Below are 12,079 nucleotides of genomic sequence, written 5' to 3'. Positions count from 1 at the left end.
GTCTCGGTATCAGACACCCTCGTCTGCTGTCTCAGATCTGCTGTGGGCAGAGATGCAAGCAGCCCCCTACGGGTTCTTTCTGCATATCCTGCCTGTGTTGCTCTCCTCGCTCATACTGGCGAAGAAGCACATCACCTTCCATGCTGGGCTAGGCCCCTACAGGTAGGGGGCGCCCTGCCTTCTAACACTGCAGGGGACAGAAAGATTTGATGATCTGTTAGATACAACTGAGAACAGTGCCTGGTGAGTGCTATATGTTCAACGACTGCTAGGTTTTACTATTAATATCAATAGTTCTAGGAGTTTAGAAACTGTTTCTTCTCCAACAGCTTTCCCAGGGGTTATGCTCTGGCCTCTCAGAAGATAAACTAAAATACAATGAACACTGGAAGCTTCCCTTATACAGTCCTGGGTTGGGGTGCCCAGGAAGGCAAAGTCCATGCCCTAGGGTGAACAAGGGGAACAGGTGACCAGAAGTTGAAAGCAGTCACACTTGATTCAGCCCCAAACCCTCCTTGGCTGCTTGGCTGGTTGGGGTGGAGGCGGAGGGAGCCAAGAGGGCTAATGTAGACTGGAAAAAGTGTCATGAGACCTTGGGGCCACTTTCATCATAGCGATTCCATCAGAAACGTCTACCTGCTTGGCCTCGTCCTTCCTGAAGTTAAGAAAGAGCCTCAGGTGCCCTCATCCAGATGTGCTTCTCTGGGGTCCTTTCTGACTAATCTTAACTTACTGAAAGAAGTATCCTAGCTCCTGTGCTGAGTGGATCTGAATGAATGTTCTGGACCCTTCCACCAGCCAAAATGGTTCCAGTCAGCTTGACAAAGCTTTAGGAGAATTGAATTTAAAAGCCTTTCCCTTTCAAAAATTAATTAATTAATTAATTAATTAAAAGCTTTTCCTTTTCTTCTTTCCTTTCCTCATTAGCACGACCTGCTGACAGTTAGTCCTTGACTGTAAAGTGCGCTATGTCTTAGGAATCTTACTTCTCGTTGGGAAGTGTGTGTGACTAGTAAGCTGATTCTATTTGAGTCCCCCCAGAAAAGGGGGTGTGTGTGAGATGAGAATGTCACTGTGCTGAGGGGCATGACAGTCCGGACCACAGTGACTGAAGGAGGGACCCCAAGGCATCTCCACACCCCACACTTGGCTCGGCCCAGCTGGGACCAAGCAGAATTAAAGCTCATGACAAAACATGGGGGACTTTACTGAATCTGAGTGCAAAGGAAGCATTTTATTTCCTTGTGGGATTCAGAACCCGTATTTTGTGAATTGTTTTTGTATTGCTAGTTTGCTCTTTGGACTATATTTTTTGGTAAAATCATTTAAGTCACAGAGTTATGCATAATTTGGAATGAAAAAGGGGTGTGACTTCTTGTGTAATGTACCAGGAGGCTCTGGGCTAATGTCCCATCGTGGCTGCTACCAATATAAGTAATACTGTCACAAAGACCAAGAGAGGATGAACGGGGACATCACAGGGAAGCAGCAGGAAATTTCTGAGAACCAGGCCTACGAGGTCAGAGCAGGATCTTCTGATAGTCCTCAAGGGTGAGAAGAACTTCCTGATTTGGCATTGGGTTTCCAGCGATCACAACCGGATCCCATTACTGAAGCTTGGGATAGGCTTCCCTGACAGGCAGGTCTGGGACTCTAGCCTGCACCTGGAATATGGGGTGGAAAGGCCCCAGGTAGACAATCTACATGTACACTAACCTCAGGGTTGGAACAGTTCTCAGGAGCCTTGCTTCCTGCTCTTCTGTAAGCAGGTGCAATGCCCCTGCCCCACAACCCCGCCATCATGATGGTGAGGTATAAGATCTAGAGCTGGGCATGGGGCCAAGGACTTCCATTAAGTTTCCACCTGGTTCATGTGAGTGCTACACAGAAGTTGGGGCCAATGTCTCAGCCAATGGCTGTGTTCTCCTTCATTCATATGCCCCCATCAGCATCCCTGTAGGTTGGCGTTTCCATGGCTAGAGCAGGGCTTGAGCCATTCTTGGTCTTTGGAAAACATCATCACAATAAACATTAATCACGTCCCATTTTTTCCCAGCATGTAACAGTCTTTCCAGAAAGCAATGTAGTTGTGTGTACCGAGGATGCCTTTGCAGTTCTTATTTGACATAATAATCCCGATGCTGATAATGCAAAATGAGAAAACAGGGTAAAACACAAAACTCAGGAACATCTTGGTTCACAAACTTTATTTTGAAGGAAATAATCGGAATGTTCAAGTATCTAACAATAAGAAACAGTTACTAGAAACTGGATTAACTTCCTGGACGAATATATAATCATTAAACTTATGGGAACTCTGGTTAAAGACAACAGAATAGTTTTTATTCTAATGCTTAAGCAAATGTATACCTACACAAATCTCATAATAGAGAAGAGATTCTCTAAAAGTGAAAGATGTTCTGAAAACCTAACCAATTTGTCCTTCTGGAAAGGGTGGGGTCGGAGGGCAAGGGTTGGCTGTAGAAGCAAAGAGAACATTGCTCTCAGACTTGAGTTCTATGTGAGAGACAGGCAGAGTAAGCAAGGCTGAAAAAGGGCCTGTTCGGCAGTGCCATCTTTCTTTTCTTCGGTCATTTAGCACACAGAAGGAGCTATACTGGTGGGGTAAAAGAAAAAGGGGAAATCCTGTCATGGATTTTGGCAAAATCTGCTCCTCCCTTTGATCTTTCCCCAGCTGTATGGCTTTGCAGGATCGTCCCTCACAATGCCTTCCTCACGCCTGGGTGATGTACCCCACCCGGTCCCCCGGCTGGGGCAGGTTAGAAGATGAAACTGGACCCCTCTCACCCCTGGTAAGGAGGGGCCAGTCATCAGGGAGCTACGGTGAGATTCTTGGAGTGATCCTAGCACAGCCTGGGCCAAGAAAATGGATCACAAGTCGTGGCAGCCAAAAAAGTTCATCAGTGGACCAAAGTAGACAGGAACCCACACCCAAAGTCTACAAAATAAACCTCACCTCCACCAGTGGTCCCCGGGAGCCAGCAGAAAATAAACATGGAGACCAGACAGCCCCCACCCCCATGATGATGTAACTCAGGCTTCCCCAGGCCTAGACACCACCCAGAGACAAGAGGGAAAGACTCCTGTTAAATTCAACATTTCCTTTCTGTTTCCGTTCTGTTCCTCTTCCCCCCCTTTTCCTTTCCCATCCCAAATGGGATTGCCAGATGAAATGCAGGATGCAGAGTTAAATTTAAATTTCAGATAAACAATGATTTTTTTTTAAGCATAAGTATGTCCCATTGAAATGTCTTGTTTGACGTGCTGAATCCGGTAACCCCACCCCACAGAGACGGTTTTCACTGGATTAGCCTCAGGCTCCTCGAATGGACACGGTTAAGAGTCTTTGGGAAAAAACAGGGTTGGAATATTGGAAGTTTTATTCTATTAGTGTTGTTTGCTGCTGCTTCATTTAGCATTTCCTTTTACCACTGAATGGGAACAGACACTCAGAATAAAATCAGCTCAGTTATTTAAAATGAAGTTACATTTTCTGTATATTTGAATAGTACATTTTTACCTCACTGCAAGAGGTGGAACAGAATGTGTGAGGAAGTATAAGGAAAAAGTTTCCACCTTTTTCATCAGGAAGAATTATAAAGATATTTCAAAATCTGGTGAGTCCAGAAATAGAGATCTTAATATTTAAAATCACAAAGGTAATCACAGAACTAAAAGCACATTACAAACCTTTAACTCACATGCACACAAATGAAACACGACACACAGACCCTATAGTAAAAGTTAACCTTACTTAAGAGTGACCTTTAGAGAATTTAACTTATAACTGCCCTAACTACTACACTGTGGTTTGTGAGAGGTATAACTCGTTCCCTAAAGTTGATTGGGTCCTTCTCATCTACCCCACCCCACATACACGTGATCGGCTCCTCTAGCCCCTCCTTCACCCCATGCGAGATCGTTTTCTTTTCTCCCCCCCCCCCCATGCGTGGTTGGGTCTTTCTCTTTACCCCCTCCACTCTGACGATGAGAAGGAAATGAAGAAGGGAAGAGAGTAACCAGGTTTGGGGGGTTATAAAGTCTAAGATAAAATATAAGCATGCTATTGTGTTTTTGAAGGCTTGAATACAAAGTCTAGCTGTATTGTCCAAGGAAAGGACTGAAAGGAACCTTTTGCGTTTGGAGAGTTGAGAAGAAAAACCTCTGGATGAGGGTCAGAAACCCAGAGAAAGCATCTTGTCTGCGGGACAAATGGGTCAGCTTGGCCGGAGCATCTTAGAGAGATGAACTCTGTTGAAAGAGCTGGGGCTTAGGGCTATGTTTGGGGGAGCCGATGAAGGCCACGTTGGGCTAAGCGTAGCCCACAGGAGCTCACAGAAGCTCTTTGGGGGACCCAGGTGGCCCTGGGCAGGAGCAGGTCCCTGAGACCTCCCAGCAGCAGGCCCAGATTGGCGCTCTGTTCAGCTACCAAGGGGAAGTTGGATTGACTCCTTTGGAAAGGATTTGTTCCCTCAGACTTCACAGCTCAGGCAGGGCAAGCAAGTGAGGATGGTTAAGAAATTGGTAGATTTTTTGCCAGTCTGGCTGGGGAACACATGAGGGTTGTGATATCAATATCAGACAAACAGGAATTCTAGGCAGGAAGCATTAAATGAATGAGAATAGTACTTTATGTAAAGAACACAGGGAGGGACAGACTGTCAGGAGTGTCTGGTACCCTTTCTGCAGCACTGTTGGGCATGGGAGATTTAGAAGTCTTAAATGGAATTCACCATATCAGATGTCAAAGAAGATCTGATTATCTCCTGAGATGCTATCATTTGGCCAATTTCAACATCTTTTTATGATTTAAGAATGTGAAAATAGTGATATGTGAATACTCCACATGATTAATATATTACAAAGCGAAATCTAGTATTGTTCTTCCTGATAAAACATTACGAGCATTAATGCACAAGGCAGATGTCCAATTTATCCGTTATTATTTAACATTGGTCTGGAGTCAGTGTAATGTCATGTAATGTTATTGGGAGTCAATGCACTTTGGAAGGCAAGATGTCAAGGATAAATATGGGAACAAAAGAGGCAAAAGTAATATTATTTGAGGATATGATTATATGACTGGAAAACTAGAAATTTCATTACAAATGATTAGAACCCATCTGAATTAGGTTAGGTAGCTAGTTACAAATTTAATATAGAAAAAAACTAATAGCTTTCTCATATATAATCAACAATCAGAAGATATGAGGGAATACAAGATTCCCTTTATAATAAAATGAAACATGCATGGATATCAGACAGAATTTCAGACAACAAATCTATCTATTTTAAACAAAAACAAGTTTACTACAACAAATTAGGGAGTTTATGGTATTTGGGGGATACAGTTCAGGGATCCAAACTTGGATGCCACAGGATGAGGAGGAATTCTACCTGCAGCAATACCCAGTCACAGCGCAGGAATGTTCTAGAGAAAACCCCAATGCCACTGAACACCTTTGCCATCAGATCTGTTCTTCCAAATGGGTCCCCTCTTGGTTCTCAGTGCTGTCTTCCTAAGTTTTACCCTGGTGGGTCAGCTCCATAGAACTCACATCACACCCAGAACCCCAGCTACCACAGAGTCTAGAAAATGTGGTTTTTAGCCTTTCAGTCTTTACAGGAAGCATGCTAGAAAGGAGTTGGAGCTGGTGTTAAATAATACAATTTATAGTGTCTGCCGTAGCCCGAGAACAAACTTAATAAGAAACATGTAGGATGTACAATATGTGCAGAACAATGTAAAATTCAGTTGAAGGACATTTGAGAGCTTGAAAAAAATGGAAATATGTGCCTAGTTCTTCAGTAGAAATGATTAATAATGCAAAGATGTCAGCGGTCCTTAAATTGTGGTCAAACGAAAACCAAAACAAGATTTTTTGAGGTAAATCATTATACACATTTTAATCTGAAAGACAAACCTATGAAACTGTCAAGAAAATTCTGGAAGAGAAGAGTGAGGTAGGAACTAGCCTTAACAGATAAAAGTAGATTTAAAAGCTTTTGTAATGTTGAAAGCTTGGCCCTGGTACAGGAACATAGGGAGTTCGAAAACAGACACAAATATATGTAAAAAATTAGCACACAATAAACGTGCTCTTTCAAACCTATGATGAAAGAGATAAATTAATCCTTGAGTGGTATTTTTAAAAACTGGTTCAATATTTAAAAATAAATAACACTTTATGCTATTTCTTTTGCTTTCTCCCCAATAAAAAAATGCAGGTGGAGGTAGAAATTTTTACAAGTACAAAAGGTATAAATACATTTTCTTTATTAAAAGATTCAAGCATTTAAAGAAATAAACATCTCCAGAAAACAGAAAAGCATTTAAAGGAGAACTGACAAACCACAGCCCTGGAGCCAAATCCAACCCACTGTCTGTTCTGATAAATAAAGTTTTATTGGAACACAACCATCCCCATTCATTTACATACCGTCTGTGGCTGCTTTCCTGCTACAACATCAGAACTGAATAGTTGTGATGGAAACCATGTCCCACAAAACCTAACATATTTATTATGTGGTCATTTACACGTTAAGTCTGCCAATCTAATCTACATTAAAAAAAAATCTAAGAAAAAAATAAAAATGCCTTAGTACTGCACCACCATCGATTACACTTCTTTCCCAGAGTTGACACAGCCAATAATTCGAGTAGAGCCTTCCAGGCCATTCTCTATACATTTCTATGCACACGTGTATGTATACATACAAATAATTTTCTCATAAGTGAGATCATATAATATGTACTGTTCTGTAACTTGCTTTTTTCATGTAATCCAGCTTGGAGCTCTTGCAATGCCGTAGAGAACTATCTCATCCTTTTCAGTGACGGCACAATACTTATACAGTGAGGATTCAACCATAATTTATTCAGCATAACTGTCCTTCATAAGGGATGAGACTTTTCAATATCTCATAATTATAAGCAATATAACAAAGAATACTAAAAGCATATTTGTGCACAGGTGAAAATATTTTAGTGGAGTACTTAGAAATTGAATTACTAAATCAAAGGGCATGCCCTTAAATTTTTAATTTTGATAGTGTCAAAATGCCTTCCAGAAAAAGATACCAACACTTAAACTCTTACCAATTGTGTATACAATTTCCCATTTTATTAAGCCTTGTATCCACACACAGTATTATCTGTTCTTGTTAATTTCAGTCACTATGATGGGTGAAAAACGTATCTCATGATTTCATTTTGCCTTTCTCTGACTAAAGGAGATTAGCCATAATTTTAAATTTCTTTTGACAATTTGTGTTCCTGTGAGTGGCCTGTTTTCAGCCTTTGCTCATTTTTCTATAATAAAGTTTAAAAAGGTATGTTTTGCTCATTCTACACAGCATTTTGTAGTTCTCGTCAAATTAGTTTCCAAAGTTTAGAAATTGGAATATTTAACATTTTTTAAAGCCATATTTCTAGCCTCTCCTGAATACCTGAAGGCTCTACAGCATTGGGCCGCCTGTGGCAATAAATGGCTGGAACAGAAGAAAGGCTCCTTCCTCTAGTGGAGTAGGTCTTTCCTGGACTCTATGTTCCCTTGCAACAGGTCACTGATCTCTTTCAATGACCTGTCTAATCCCTGTAGGGACTTGGTTTTGCAAACCCTATTCTGTTTGGTCCTTTATCTTTTTATTCTTAATGATTTGTAGGAGCTCTTTACATATGTAGATAAACCCACGTGTCTCTTTTATACATTACAATATTTTCTGTTATTAATTCCCTTTCTGAAAGCTTTGTTTATGCTATCTCTTGATATTCAGAAGTTTTAAAATCTTCATGTAGTGAAATCTATCAGTTTATTTCACTTTAGGACCACTGGGTTTTGCAGTTGCTTAGGAACGTCTTCCTCAATCCATGTTTATAAAAAAATATTATTGTTAATGTTTTGTAAAATGCTTATACACTGTAAGTATTATATGGTATTATTACTATGTTTAGTTCTTTTCCTGTTTCAAGTATAAATTATATTTTGTATGTGCTGTGATAGCCACCTGCCCAATTTCATTTTTAGAGTATTTCATCATTTTCTCACTTATTTGAAATGCCACAAATAGGAGTACACTATTCTGTGCATCTTTTAGAACTAAATCTGGAGGATTATTTTACATTGGTCTACATAGATCTACCTGATTTATAATACTATTAATGATTTCATTATCAATTTATTTTATAATCTATTTAACCAACCCCTACTTAATAAAAATTTAGATTTTATCTAGTGTTAGGTTATTACAAACAGTGGCACAATAAATATTTGTTTTGTTATGCACCTATGTCCGGACTATCAGTAGAATGAATTCCTAGGAGTTGAATTATCAAATTTAAAAGTATGTGTACTTTTGAAAAATATTGCCTACTTACCTTCTAAAGATAGCGAGGCTTATACTCCCACCAGCAATGTATGGGACTGCCTTTTTCCAGCCCATGTGTATTATCTAGTTTACTGATCTTGCAAGACCATCTGATATATTTGATAGATGAAAAATAGTGTTCATGATTTTAACTTCTATTTCTTTTATTTTCAATGAGATCAAACATTCTTTTACGTGATGGAAGCACTTGTGGGTTGTTTTTTTTTTTCCCAGTAAGTTGCTTATTCAGGGCCTTTGTATATTTTCTATGATCTTTTTCTTACTGGTCAGCTAATGCTTCATACTGGACAATGAGGTCCTTCTTTTGTGCATTACAAACATTTCTTTCTCCAAACTGTGGTTTCTAATTTTCCTTTTTAGGCTTTCTGTTGTGTAGAAATGTTTTTAACATAGTCACCTGTATTAAAGTTTTCTTTTTATGGTTTCCAATTTTAAGTATTATTTAGAAGGGCCTTCCACCTCTCTCTCTCTCTCTCTCTAAAATATGGAATACATCATAAATTTGCATGTTATCCTTTTGCAGAGGCCATGCTAATCTTCTTTGTATCTTTCTAATTTTAGTACATGTGCTGCCATAGTGAGTACCTTTCTACCTCTTAATATTCGTTCTAAAAAATATCCCATGCTAACAGTCATTTTTTTACATTTAAATTTCTAAGTCATTGGAATGGATTTGGTGTTGAGTTATAACTTTTTTTCAGTTATCCCAACCATTTATTAAATAATCTATCTCTTTCCAACTGCTTTGAAACTATCATATATTAATTTCCTTTAGTATTGGGGGCAACTTTTGTCTGTCTATTGGTTTGCCAAAATCAAACCTTTTCAATGATTGTGGGTTCATGATACAGTGTCACGAATTAGAGTCTTAGTCCCGTAATCAGTTTTTATTGAGCTAATACTGTCTTGGTTCTAAGAGAAACACAAAGAAAGCTCGGACTCCATCCCTGCCCTCTTGAAGACAAGAAAGGGACTGCTGCCATGGTGAACTCATGAGTTTCCTTCAATCTACAGCTCAGTAACTGGTCCCATGCTGGCTGTCGGTGGCACTCGGAGGACACAAGCTGAAAAGATTAAGGTGTTGCTAGAAGGAGAGGACAAAACCCCATTATTGACCTTGGGGAAATCTTAGGCCATCCCCAGATCCTTTTCTCCCCAGTTTGGAAGAGTCTGTATAGACTTCTGACGCATGTATTCATATGCTCTAGGCAAAAGCATTTTGGGATGTTCTGAATTCAAGGCCACTTATTTGATATTTCTTGCTTTGGATCTGGCAACAGTAATACTCTAACCTGCTTATTTTATCTCCGAAGCCTGTGCAAAGTATCCTAAGCAGCTAAGTCACCACATCACCAGGCTCACGTCATTTGTACGAATACAAGAAAAACCTAACAGTTTCCTCACTCTTCTCAAAATAGCAGCAGAGTAACAATCCACTCCCCCAGATAATTGGCTTTAAAATGCCTCAAAGAGACAGTAAGATTAAACATTTAGCTGCTATCCTGTGGGGAACTCTGGAAAAAAGCCACACATTGCACAAGATTTAATTTTCTCCCATTTCCCCCCCAAGGTCTGACTTCTATCTCACTCCAAACAAGGTGAGAGATGTAAGATAGACAAATTGTTTCCCAGTGGTTGTGGGGTGGGAGAGCTGAGTAAAGCTGAAACAAAAGCACTGAAGTTGAGCTCTTTCAAGAAAATCAGCAAGTGACAAATAACATAAAAGACAACAGCCAGCGACTTACCTCCTGCAAAACAAAAAAGATCACACGGATGTCTGGCAGCTTCTCCATCTCAGAACAGAACTCAGAGACTTCGCAGAGTTGAGAAACCTAGTATAACTAGTGCTGAGCTTTTCCAGAAGTCTATTGGAATTTTGCTTTCCCTTCCCTCCTTTTTGGGGGAGCTTTTCCCAAATTCAAAATGTAAAGCATTTTAAAGATTTTATTTATTTATTTATTTATTTATTTATTTGAAAGAGGGAGCACAAGCAGAGGTGAGGGGTGGAAGGGGAAGAGGGAGAGAGAGAAGCAGGCTCCCCGCTGAGCAGGGAGCCCTAGCGGAGCTCGATCCTAGGACCCTAGGATCATGACTTCCAGGTGCCCCAAAGTGTAAAGCATTTTAGAACTAGTTCTGTCAACTAAAGGCATTTAAGTCAAACTTGAAGTCAATAGAGTAAATCATGTTTCTCGTGTTAAAAACAAGACAACTAGTACCAAATGGAGTCACTTATGCTAAGCCCCATGTCACCAAACAAGGACGTAATTACAGTTTCAGCTCTCCCAGAAATGGAATCTTAAACCAGTCAGTCAGGAATCACCTGACCAGCACTAACTAGGTAATCTGCCTGATGGACCCCTTATCTCCTAAAGGAAAGTAACCTTGCTTTAACCAACACTCATCTTTGCCCCATGTAACTTCCTTGTTCGTACTCCCTCTGTCTATAAAAGTCTTCCATCTTGTACAGCTCCTCAGAGCTCCTTTCTATCTGCTGGATGGAGTGCTGAACAGTTCATGAGTTGTTAAATAAAGCCAATAAGATCTTTAAAATTTACTCAGTTGAATTTTGTTTTTTAACATTTCATATAAATATACATCTAGGTAGATAGATGATGGATGGGTGGGAGACAAAAGATAGGTAATAGATAAAGAAAGATAAGATCTAATTTTTTAGACACATCATTGACTGGAGAGAAGTATGGAAGAGTCATGAAAAGAATTAGAAAAAAGGAGGAAGGAAACAAGAACATAACTATAGGTAAAGAGTAGGTTCAATGAACTGTTGAACTGCTGTGTGTGTTAGTAAAAAAATAACAAGATGGATTTTAGTCATCAGAGGTTAAATTTTACTCAACATAGTTTTCCTTAGTTTTGTTAATATTTCAATCCTACAAGATGCATAAACTTTAAAGATGAATAGAATAAATGTCCATCAGTGAGCTTAAGACACAAAATGGTGCAAATACAGTGGAAGCCCCCTTCCCCCGCCTCTCCCCAACTACGCTGTCTCCCCCCACCCCCTCCCCATGCTCCCACTCCCAGCTCTCTGGAACTTGGCCGCTATAAATGCACATATTTACCCCATAAGTACAGTTCTGTGTGTCCATATAAATGTGTAGGTTTCTTTTGCATGCTTTTAAGCTTTGACATAAATGATATACTCCATGTATTCTTCTGCAACTCTCTCTTTTTAGTTCAACATAAATTTGAAATTGATCATTGTTTTCTCTGTGTAGCTCTGGCTCATTATTCTGGCTGATTTGTAATACGTTATGTGAATGAACCACATTTAGAATGTTTCCACATTTCAAGCTTTCATAAACAATGTTGAAACAGTCTTCAATACAGTTCTCTGAGCATGAGTGTGAACAGTTCTCTAGGGTACAAAGATAGGATTGGAATTTCTGGGTCAAATAACATAATTTTTCAATCCTGTCCTTACTATTTTCTTGATTTATCTATATATCCACCAAAAAATGATTACTATGAAACACACATAAAAAAGGTTTAACTCAATGATTTATTGAATTCATTCATTGTAGAGACTGTCCACCCTTGTTTTCATGTGAAGAACTGTGAAATTAGAAATACTTTGAATTATAAAGCATACTGGAATGTGACTGAAATGTGCTGCATTTTTTTGTGATACAATGCAAAACACGAAATCCTG

The 12,079-nt window shown here is 39.6% G+C and overlaps 1 non-coding gene across 1 annotated transcript; it reads right to left on the bottom strand.

Moving 5' to 3' along the window:
• Window positions 1-8,887: 8,887 nt before the first annotated feature.
• Window positions 8,888-8,994, bottom strand: LOC121101124. The gene has a single exon (XR_005833070.1). It is a non-coding gene; the product is annotated as a U6 spliceosomal RNA (small nuclear RNA).
• Between the last annotated feature and the right edge of the window lie 3,085 nt (window positions 8,995-12,079).

Source organism: Ursus maritimus, unplaced genomic scaffold (genome assembly GCF_017311325.1).
Source record: "Ursus maritimus isolate PB19 unplaced genomic scaffold, ASM1731132v1 scaffold_6, whole genome shotgun sequence".
NCBI classification, from domain to species: domain Eukaryota; kingdom Metazoa; phylum Chordata; class Mammalia; order Carnivora; family Ursidae; genus Ursus; species Ursus maritimus.
This window is presented reverse-complemented; position numbering and strand designations above follow the sequence as displayed.